The sequence below is a fragment of the Podarcis bocagei genome, assembly GCF_964188305.1.
Source record: "Podarcis bocagei genome assembly, chromosome: 17".
In the NCBI taxonomy this organism is placed as follows: domain Eukaryota; kingdom Metazoa; phylum Chordata; class Lepidosauria; order Squamata; family Lacertidae; genus Podarcis; species Podarcis bocagei.
In genome coordinates this window covers 34,498,365-34,509,037 of record NC_138143.1, presented here as the reverse complement: position 1 = coordinate 34,509,037, position 10,673 = coordinate 34,498,365, and the positions used below count along the sequence as shown (strand labels likewise).

At 43.6% G+C, this 10,673-nt stretch overlaps 1 gene segment (V, D, J or C); it reads left to right on the top strand.

The window, feature by feature from the left end:
- The first annotated feature begins 6,354 nt into the window (after positions 1 to 6,354).
- On the top strand, positions 6,355 to 8,954 carry LOC308577220 (T cell receptor beta variable 6-1-like). The segment is given in 2 exons: positions 6,355 to 6,502; positions 8,176 to 8,954.
- The last annotated feature ends 1,719 nt before the right edge of the window (positions 8,955 to 10,673 follow it).

Here is a 10,673-nt window from a genome sequence, read left to right as displayed (position 1 = left end):
TAGAAAATCCATACTTGGGTTTGCATTAGCAACAGGTGGTGAGGAAAAAGAGAATCGATCATACATTAATCACAGACCCTCCAAGTGTCCCTCTTTTCTAGGGATAGTCCCAGATTTACAGAAGCCATCTCAGTTTCTGATTTGATCCCAGAATGTCCCACTTTTCCTTAAGATGCCCCTATTTTCATCGGAGAAATGTTGGAGAGTATGGAGTTATGCAAACCCCCCGAACCAAGGAGATAAGTAACTATAGAAGCTTTAGAAGGCATCTGAAAGCAGCCCTGTGTAGGGAAGGTTTTTTTAAATGTTTAATGTTTTATTATGTTTTTATATATGTTGAAAGCCACCCAGAGTGACTGGGGCAACCCAGTCAGATGGGTGGGGTATTATTTATTTATTTATTAAATAGGATGTCCCTATTTTCATCAGAGAAATGTTGGATGGTAAATTCACAAAATATAGATGGTAACCTTCCTTAATCTTAACTCCTATTTGAGAGTCCAGATGTTTTAAATTCCTCCCCACCAGGTATCTGTAATATGTAATAGTCTGGGATTGAGATTTGATCTTAATTTTATATTGGCCTTAGGAAAGTTCCCTCAGAAATATGTTTGAAGTTGTGCTCTAAATAAAGAGGCATCTGATTTAATTAATTTTTATAATGAAATATTTTTAGATTGTGTGACTATTTGACTGTTTGATTATTTGATTGTTCTTAGCTGCCCTGAGCCCGGCTTCGGCTGGGGAGGGCGGGATATAAATAAAATTTATTATTATTATTATTATTATTATTATTATTATTATTTGTCCAGAGCATCACTCCGGAATTTTGCTCCAGATTGAAAACTGTATTTCTTCGAATCCAGCAGTGCTTCTGCTATGAAGCCCTTGGTTTACCCACTCCTCCGGTTTTCAGACCCCAACCTCATGCCAAGTACTTGCCAATGTCAACATCTCACCATTGAAATATACATTCTTTAAAAAACCAGAAGCATTTTTACTTGGTATTATAGGTCAGGACATTAATAGGCAAGATGTTAAATTGTTTTTATATGCAACAACTGCGGCAAGAGTATTGTTAGCCCAGAAATGGAAACAAGAAGAAATTCCGACGAAAGAAGAATGGCAGACGAAATTAATGGACTACGCAGAATTGGATAAAATGACAGGAAGGATTCAAAACCTGCGGGACCAGAGATTTACAGAAGATTGGAAGAAGTATATGAATTATTTGAAGAGCAATTGTAATCAACAAATTACGCTAGTAGGACTACAAGAAGTTTTGTAAGGAGAAATATATGAAGTGTTACAAAGTAGAAAAAGATAGAGATATTGGTTATGAGTTTGAAATGTAATAAGGAAAATAAGAAATACATACTAAGAGATTAGATTGGAAAATTTTCAGACAGAATTGATGGAAGTCAAAAATTTGAATAAGATGTAAAAGTATGTTTAATTACTGTTAAAAATGTTTTAAAAACTTTTTTTAAAATATAATTTTTATTAATTTTTTTAAAAAAGTACTTGCCAATGTCATTTGCTCACATTCACTCCCCTTGTTTGTCCCATTCTTCTGTTTTCTTACTTCCCTCGTCATTTACATGTTCCTAGGGCCAGAAATATGTCTTCTCTCTCCCGACCATGTCGTTTTCTTTTTTCTAAGCAAGCAGGGATCACAAAAGACAGCGCCTTGCTGAGGCTTTGGGGAAGAAAGATGGAAGACAACAAAGGGGAGCGTTTATCAGCTCTCTCACCGTGTGCAACCAGAAATATGGAGAACTGGAGCCAGAGATACTGGGTACAGCTGACTAACTGAATTTTTCTTTAAGTGAAAGGAGAACTGCAATGGGAAACAGGTGTATTTTATTCATTACCATTCTTCTAAGCAGTTTTGCGTGGTGTTCCTGGTTTTCCTCATTTATTGAAGTTGCTCAGGTGTGTGGGCTAGTGACCGCCGAAGCATGATCACTCAGTGTGCTTCAAGGTAGAGTCACGATATGAGTGAAGGTCTCTCCTATGAACCCCTGCTCTATACTAGAATACAGAGCTCAGCATGTACTGCCAATCTCAGATGAGAGAAGCAAGAGGGTTAACGTTTTTCTCTGGTCTACAGTTTCTGCTTCTGTCCGACTTTGAGATCATGCCAATGTCCATTGCCCAAGTTGGACTCTGAATGAATTATATGTTTTGTACCAAAATATTTATTACTAAAAATTGCATTTGTTTTATTTGGGGATGGTATGGTGGTCTAGCAAATACTCCAAACCTAGGTACAAACACTGAAATCTTGACAAATTTTGCAGTTTGGTGAAGTCTCTGTTGAGCTTCAAGCACAATTCTGCATATATGAGGCTCACGTTCTTAACAGATGAAAAACCCAATTACTTTGGAGTACAGTCATTCCTTAGATCCCAAACGCCTTGGTACCTGGATGTTTTGGCTCCCAAATGCCGCAAACCTGGAAGTGAGTGTTCCGGTTTGCAAACATTCTTTGGAACTCGAATGTCTGATGGGGCTTCCGCGGCTTCCGATTGGCTTCTTTGGTTTCCGAACATTTTGGAAGTCGAATGGACTTCCGGAATGGATTCCATTCGACTTCCAAGGTACGACTGTACTTGGATTTAACTTAAATTTACTGTTGAGCCAATTTCTCTATCTGTTACACAGAATCCAAAGTGAGAAATAAAACAGTTGTTCCCATAAATCTCTTATTACCTGGAGGGGGATATGTGCCCTCCCCAAATCAAAAAACAACTTGTATGTGTAAACCATCAATAGACTCAGAATGCATACAGAAGAGAAAAAATGGAGAACACAGCTTGTACTGAAGAACACAGAATAAGGCTCACAGAGCAAGATATGGGGGTGCAAGAGTAAAGTTTTCTTGGCTTATGAGCCAAATAATGGCTGCAAGTTGAGATGCAGTATGGGTAACTCAGGAAACATAATAAAAATAGGATTGCTAACTCATTCAGGTGTCAGCTAACATCAGTTTGAGATTATATGCCCCTAGCAGAGAGATGAGCTCCTATTTCTCTGTCGGTCCCCAGCTGCTTCACCTCATTGGCTGGACGGTCTCAGAATCAGAGCCAATGAGGTGCTCAAGTGAGCCTCTTCTTTAATGGAACTCCACTCCAGCACTGAGGAGGCAACAGATGTCTTGCTCTGCATTTCTCTTGCAACAGACACCATGTGGTGGTCGGCGCTGGGTGTCTCTGTTGGCCTGCAGCTGTTGACAGGTAGGGATCTCTCTCTCACAGGCAGGATGTATCTAAGGGCCTCCATATTTGCAAAAGGCAGGCTGAAAAGAAACCAGCTGCACAGAGTAGTCCTTTCAGGAGAGATCTGCCAAGGTGGTTAGCAATGAGAGAGAAAAAATGCATCCTACAAGCAATATGGAAATTGCGATGGGGAAGAGAAATTAGGAGGAGAGAGAATACTGGGAGAGATTTGATAAATGAGAAGGAGAAGCACAAAAAATAAGTTATCTGCCTTGGGAGAAGAGGAGGTTCGTAGTTCAGACATAGAAGAGCCTAGTGAAGGCTTGATTCCTAATGACCAGAGTACCAGGGAAAGGGAGTTCACCACCAATCTGGTCTCTAGGTTCACTCTGTGTCTTTCCCGAAGAAGAGAAGCTCAGCAGTGCAAAGTGGAGTGGGAAATATTGAGGAGGGGGTGCGTAGGAGAACTAGAAAGAAAGGGGTAAGGGAGTGGACTGGGAAGAGCTGGGATTATGGGATGGAACCTTCACCACAACCTTTTCCTGATGAGGTTTAAGCAAGTAGTTAGCACAAAAGTTGGACGGAACTAAAGAACGAAGAAGAAAACAACAACAAAGCAAGGGGGGAAATGTGGAGCCGAACTGGGACATGCACTCTCTGTTATTATGGGCCCTTCTTCGTCTCTCTGGTGTTTTGCAGGTCTCTGCAGTGGGATCAACGTGATACAGGAGGATCGCTTCCAAATCATCCGGGAAGGGAGCAAAACAAGCATAGACTGCAAGCATGATGACTCGTCCTACTTATATGTTTTTTGGTACCGACAGAAGAGCAACAGTGTGCAGAAGCAGCTGCAACTCATTGGATACTCTATACATGGGAATGACCCAGAGATGGAGATGACCCAATACAGCATAGACAGACCGGAAGTGACTCGTGCCTCCTTGTCCATCCCTCTGGGACAAGCTGCAGACACAGCAGTGTATTTCTGTGCAGCTAGTAAAGGCACAGCGAGAGTTCTCTGCCTCGCAGCTGCACATGAACATCACAGCTCTGCCCACACTCCCACCTAGGCCACAAACACACGCAAACTATAACCAGTCACCTTCATGTTCGGAGGAGGGCAGGAAACAGCTGCCGCTGCCGTTGCTGATGGCATGTCTGCAATGATCACCCAGTGTTCTCTAACCACACTTCGCTCAGAACTTCAGTTGTATGTCCCCCAAATTGCTTTTGAGAAGTTGCTTAACTTGCAGTGTGATGACAGAACCTTGTCCCAGACAAGCCAAAGAGGGACAGCCAGGTTAGCTCCCCAGAAACCTAAAAACAAACAAACAAACAAATTAATACATACATACATACATACATACATACATACATACATGGGACATGGGTGGCGCTGTGGGTTAAACCACAGAGCCTAGGACTTGCCAATCAGAAGGTTTGCGGTTCGAATCCCCGTGACAGGGTGAGCTCCCGTTGCTCGGTCCCTGCTCCTGCCAACCTAGCAGTTCGAAAGCACCAAGTGCAAGTAGATAAATAGGTACCACTCCAGCAGGAAGGTAAATGGTGTTTCCGTGCGCTGCTCTGGTTCGCCAAAAGCGGCTTAGTCATGCTCATAGCTGTCAAGTGTCCCTTATTTGAAGGGACAGTCCCTTATTCCAGCACCATGTCCCGCTGCTGTCCCTTATTGATGGATGTCCCTTAAATGTCCCTTAAATGGTGTCCCTTAAATTTCAAAGGAAGCAGCTCCTCTCCCTCCCTTGTGGTGCATGTGGTTCAGATTATATTCAGTTGAACCTCTGGTTACAAAATTGGTTGGACAGTGTTCTCAAAGCTACCAGCATGAGTTTGACCAGACTGCAGGAGGACAGGAAGACTGGAGTGGCTGGAACAGGTGAGGCTGCAGGTCTTTTATTTTGGCTGTTGGTCCCTTATTTTCAAGGCTGCTGGTCCCTTATTTTCAAATCTGTAAGTTGACAGCTATGGTCATGCTGGCCACATGACCCAGAAGCTGTACGCCGGCTCCCTTGGCCAGTGAAGTGAGATGAGCGCCGCAACCCCAGAGTCAGTCATGACTGGACCTAATGGTCAGGGGACCCTTTACCTTTACCATACATACATACATACCCCACCCATCTGGTTGGGTTTACCCAGCCACTCTGGGCGGCTTCCAACAAAATATTAAAAATACAATGAAACACCAAACATTAAAAACTTCCCTAAACAGGGCTGCCTTCAGATGTTTTCCAAAAGTCAGATAGTTGTATGTTCTGCTCAGTGGCGAGCAGTCAGTGTACTAGGGGGACAGGGCTAGTCCCCTAAATGTTCCCGCTTTTTTTCTAGAAAAAGAGGTGCCGGTACTCACCATGAAGTTGTTACAGTAAGTACCACACTTTTTAGGAACAAAAAGATATGCCGCTACTGCGTACCCTTGAGTACCCCCTTGGGGGGAAGCACTGGTTCCCAGTAAATTGGAGCCTGAAAGTATTATATATATAATTTTTATTTCCTTTTTTGTTTTACAATTTAAAATACTCATTTAAACATTCTTAAAATTACAATGACTTCCCCCCTTCTGTTTCCATAGTTCATTTTGCATATCATAAATCCCTGCATATTTTACAAAAACGAAACAATTCAGTATTCTGTTATTGCATCCATCAAAACTTATTTACACTGTTGAATTTATCTTAATGCTGCCAACATTTTCAAGTGTACACAATACCCCCCATGTATTCAACAAACATTTTCCAATCTTTTCTAAACGTATGTTCTCTTATTCTATATGTTAAGTCTGCAAGCTGCACATATTCTGACAGCTTAAGTTGCCATTCTTCTTTAGTTTAGGACCTTAAAGTATTAAAGCCCTTCTCAAAGCCCAGAAAGCTTCTGCCCATCTTAGGGAGGGAAGCATGATGTCTCTGATCCTAATTGTTCCCCTACCATCTCTGGGTCAGCTTTAAAAATGCTGTGTCCGTGTTTTCAATATATCTTTTTAATGAGGGGTGCAATGCATTTTTGTAAACCACTTTTCATGTTGTTGTTGTTTTCCTTTTTTTAAAAAAAATCCAGCAGTGTTATAAGTTTCATGAAATGCAGGAAATAAATTTAAGTGTGTGTTTCTCTGTTTGAACTTGGCCATTCAAGGGAGTTTTCCATCCTCAAGGGGGAGCGGTTGAGCCTACACCGTATTTCTGCAAGGAGATGGTTGAGAAACAGCAAACGCTCCGAGATGAAGGTCCAGACCGTGTGGTGTGTGGCTGTTTCTCTCTTGGCTGCAGGTGCGTTTGTAGCTGGGAGGAAACGACCAGTCAAGAAACCCTAAAATATTCTGTTGGAATTTAAATGTTCTTACAATTTACCTCAGGTTGATAAAAAACGGAGGAGCAAAGAACAAGGAGGGCAAGTTGGAGAATCGAAGCTTCTGGGGCACACACCTCTTGCGGTGGACTTGCTTCGTCAACCTGGTGGCAGCCATGTATTATTGCTGGATTACAACTCCTATCAATCCTGGCTAGCATGACTGATGGCACTTCAGAAAGCTCAGTCAGCGGAGCATGAGACTCTTAATCTCAGGGTTGTGGGTTCAAGCCCCACGTTGGGCCAAAGATTCCTGCATCGCAGGGGAATTGGACGAGATGACCCTCCTGGTCTCTTCCAAACCAACAATTTTATGATAGGATTTGTAGTCCGAAACAACTGGAGGGCACCAGGTTGGGGAAGACTGTGCCAGACACTAGCAGGAGGTCTTTAATGCTGTGTGTGTTTGTGTGTGTGTTGTTGTTGCTGTTGTTATAGGTTTCTGTTGTTATTATGGGTTTCTATGTTGTAAACCACCCTGTGACCCATGGATGAAGGGCAGTACATAAATAATATATAATAATATTATTACAGTGTTACCTCGGGTTACAGACGCTTCAGGTTACATACGCTTCAGGTTACAGACTCCGCTAACCCAGAAATAGTGCTTCAGGTTAAGAACTTTGCTTCAGGATAAGAACAGAAATCGTCCTCTGGCGGCGTGGCGGCAGCAGGAGGCCCCATTAGCTAAAGTGGTGCTTCAGGTTAAGAACAGTTTCAGGTTAAGGACGGACCTCTGGAACGAATTAAGTACTTAACCCGAGGTACCACTGTAACTTAATAACAATAGTAATACTGACAACTATTTCTGCCACTCATTTTCTCTCAAGGCCTCTGCTGACCCTCTCTCACCTGCCATGCCAACAGGACGGCAGGTGAGTGGCCTACCTGGTAGGGGTGGTGCCACAGATGACAGGGCAGAAAAGGGCTGGGGAGGGGAAAGTCGGAGGTATACTGCTCCACTAGGAGATTTAACCAGCTTTCTGGTGTCCTGGCAAGAAGTGGCCACCCCAGAAGCTGAAGGGCAATGTTTGGCTATTTTCCTGACTACTGCTGAGTTCTCTGTAGAGGATTGTTTTCATCAGTTCTGTGAATGTTAATCTAATAAGCCCACACTGTGCTCCATTTCTGAAACAGTTGCATAGATTTAATAGACCGCATCTCTGACTACAGTGGTACCTCAGGTTAAGTACTTAATTCGTTCCGGAGGTCTGTACTTAACCTGAAACTGTCCTTAACCTGAAGCACCACTTTAGCTAATGGGGCCTCCTGGTGCCGCCGGGGGATTTCTGTTCTCATCCTGAGGTAAAGTTCTTACCCCGAGGTACTATTTCTGGGTTAGCGGAGTCTGTAACCTGAAGGGTCTGTAACCTGAAGTGTATGTAACCTGAGGTACCACTGTACAGGCAAACCAGCTTCATACTGCCCACCTCCCAGTTCTGTGATGCTGGGGGGGGGGCAAGTCCCAGGACAGTTAGTGTGGCATAGAAATATGCGACCAGTGTACGTTTGTAGCACAGATACGTGTAGAAATAGAAAAATGAATACGATTATCTGAGCCATTTCTTTGAGTGCATCTTTTTCTCCCGCCAAGGGCTTGCAGGCAAAGAGATCCACCAGGCGCCAAGTTTGATGGTGAAGGAGGGCGGAATAGCCCAGCTGGAATGCAGTCAAACGTACGGACACGATAACATGTATTGGTACAAGCAACAGCCCCAGGGGATGGGCCTTCAGCTTCTCTATTACTCCATTGAAAATGCTGTGGAGACCAACGAGATCAAGTCGGACAGACTGAGGGCTCGTCGGCTGGACAATAAAGTCCTTTGCTTGAACATCTCCTCGGTTGAAGCAAGCGATACAGCCGTGTATTTCTGTGCTAGCAGCAGATACACAGTAGTCGGGAGCTCTTCCTGCAGTGTGCAATAACCGCCTGCCCTGGCTGTGTTTAGCAACGTGACACCTGTTGTCTTTGAGAACTAGGCCTTAGAAGGGGTGGGCTGCGGTTTGAAAGGAGTTTTGCTCTGACTGGGGAATTCCACCCGGCGTAATGTGTGCTGCCACCGTTTCACTCTGACTGATGGGAGAGGAACTGCATTCATCACCGCAGACCCTGCGCCAGGGTCACCTTGATGTTGTTACAGTTCCCATCATCTCTGAATAAGGACCATGTTGGCTGGGGGCTGTAGTCGGATGGAGGGCCACCATTTCCCTATCCCTGCCTTATCATTTAAGAATTACATCATAGGGTCCATCGAGGGCTGCTGAACCCTTGAGTTGCCGGTGATGCATTTCTCTCCTTCTATTTTAAATGAAACAATAAATATCCCAGGCTCTTGGCTAATTAGTCAATCTCTGGTTGGTTGGTTGGTTGGTTGGTTGGTTGGTTGGTTGGTTGGTTGGCAGGCATCCTTTTGTCTCAGGTGACAATGGAAGAGTATGCCTTTGGGAGGTGAAGTCAAACCATTGGAGAGTTATAGCGCCTGCCGTAGAGGGGAGAGACATGTTTTGTTGCATCTGGGGAAGATGAAGGTGTCTGATTGTGCTGACCTATGGCCTTTTGAATTGAGTGTGGGGGTTATTGTTTTCATTTGTTATTACAGTATGGTTTTTTGTGTTTTTATGTTGTAAGCCGCCCTGTGATCTTTGGGTGAAGGGTGGTCTAGAAATTAAATAAGTACGTAAAATATATTTTATAGGATGATGCCTTGAGGCAACCATTTCTTTTGATCAGTTTTTCCTAACCGGGCAAAATCTTTTGGACTAGAACTCCCATCAGCCCCTGCCAGGGCAATTGTTTGGCAAAGGGTGCTTTACAGCTTCATTTAAAAAGAAACCAGAAATGAGTTCCTTTCACAAGGAAAGGGCCCTCCACACATGCTCTGGAAGCATTCTGAGAAGGCTGCCATAGTTTTCAGAACACAACCATGGGAGCCTTATTCTGATCCAGCTGGGAGGTGACTTTTAAGGGGGGGGGGAATCAGCAAGTAACTAAGATTCACACTGGCATTCAATTTCTCTCACATATTTAGAGATATGTAGGTGGAGATACATTGATACCATCAGATTGCTCAGGGCTTTTTTTCAGCCGGAACTCTCCGAAACTCAGTTCCTTCACCTCTCAAGTGGCGCCATTGCCATTATAAGAGAACAAGGGAGGTGTTCACGGTGAGTTCCAGCACCTCTTTTTTTTAGAAAAACAGCACTGAGATTGCCTAATCAACTCTCTCTTTGTCTACACAGAGTTACATCCCTGCCAGAATATAACAAGTGATATGTGACTTGTCATGTTATAGAATATTCCTGGGCAAAAAAGAGAAGAAGTAACATTAAAGAATTTAATCGTGGAAAGCATAATAAAAAAGCAGGAACATTGGACAATAAATACAAAAATGCTGTTATCAAACCTAGCAGTGTGAGCTGCTTCCAGGGCATAAACAGGATTGTGTTGCGAATATCCTCTGGACACAAACAGGCATGCCCTAAACTCTCAGTCCCACCAATTAAAATTGGAGCGCATTGATGCGTCAGGTTAAAATGTATGTTGGTTTATTGCATTATATACAGGGAAGGGGACGTTTGTTGTTGCACTTCAACTCCAATCAGCCCCAGGCAGTAGGGCTATTGATGGGAGTCCAGCAACAGCTCACAGCCCACAGATTTCGTGCCCCTAAACTAGAGCAGCAAAGCCAGCAGTATCTGCTTACCTTGACTTTGTGATGTCAGGAGGGGAGCCAGTGTGACGGAACCACAGAAGGAAGCGTAGAGTATCACAGCCACATGAAACTTGCCGAAAGTCTAGTGGCTGCGTTAGAGAAGAAATGTGGATTAGCTGGTGCCTTCTGAGCGTTTGGCTTTTGGAAATAGGTAAAGCCTTCATCGAACCCTTTTTATATAAAGCTCACCTGCGATGTTGGTTTAAACCATTGGGTCTTCGGCTGTTTTTGGACTACAATTCCCATCATCCCTGACCACCGGTCCTGCTAGCTAGGGATGCTGTAGTCCAAAAACAGCTCAAGACCCAAGTTTGGAAAACACTGGTTTAAACCCTCACCCCCAATGTTATAACACTTAGTTTTCTCTCTTCTAGGAAGC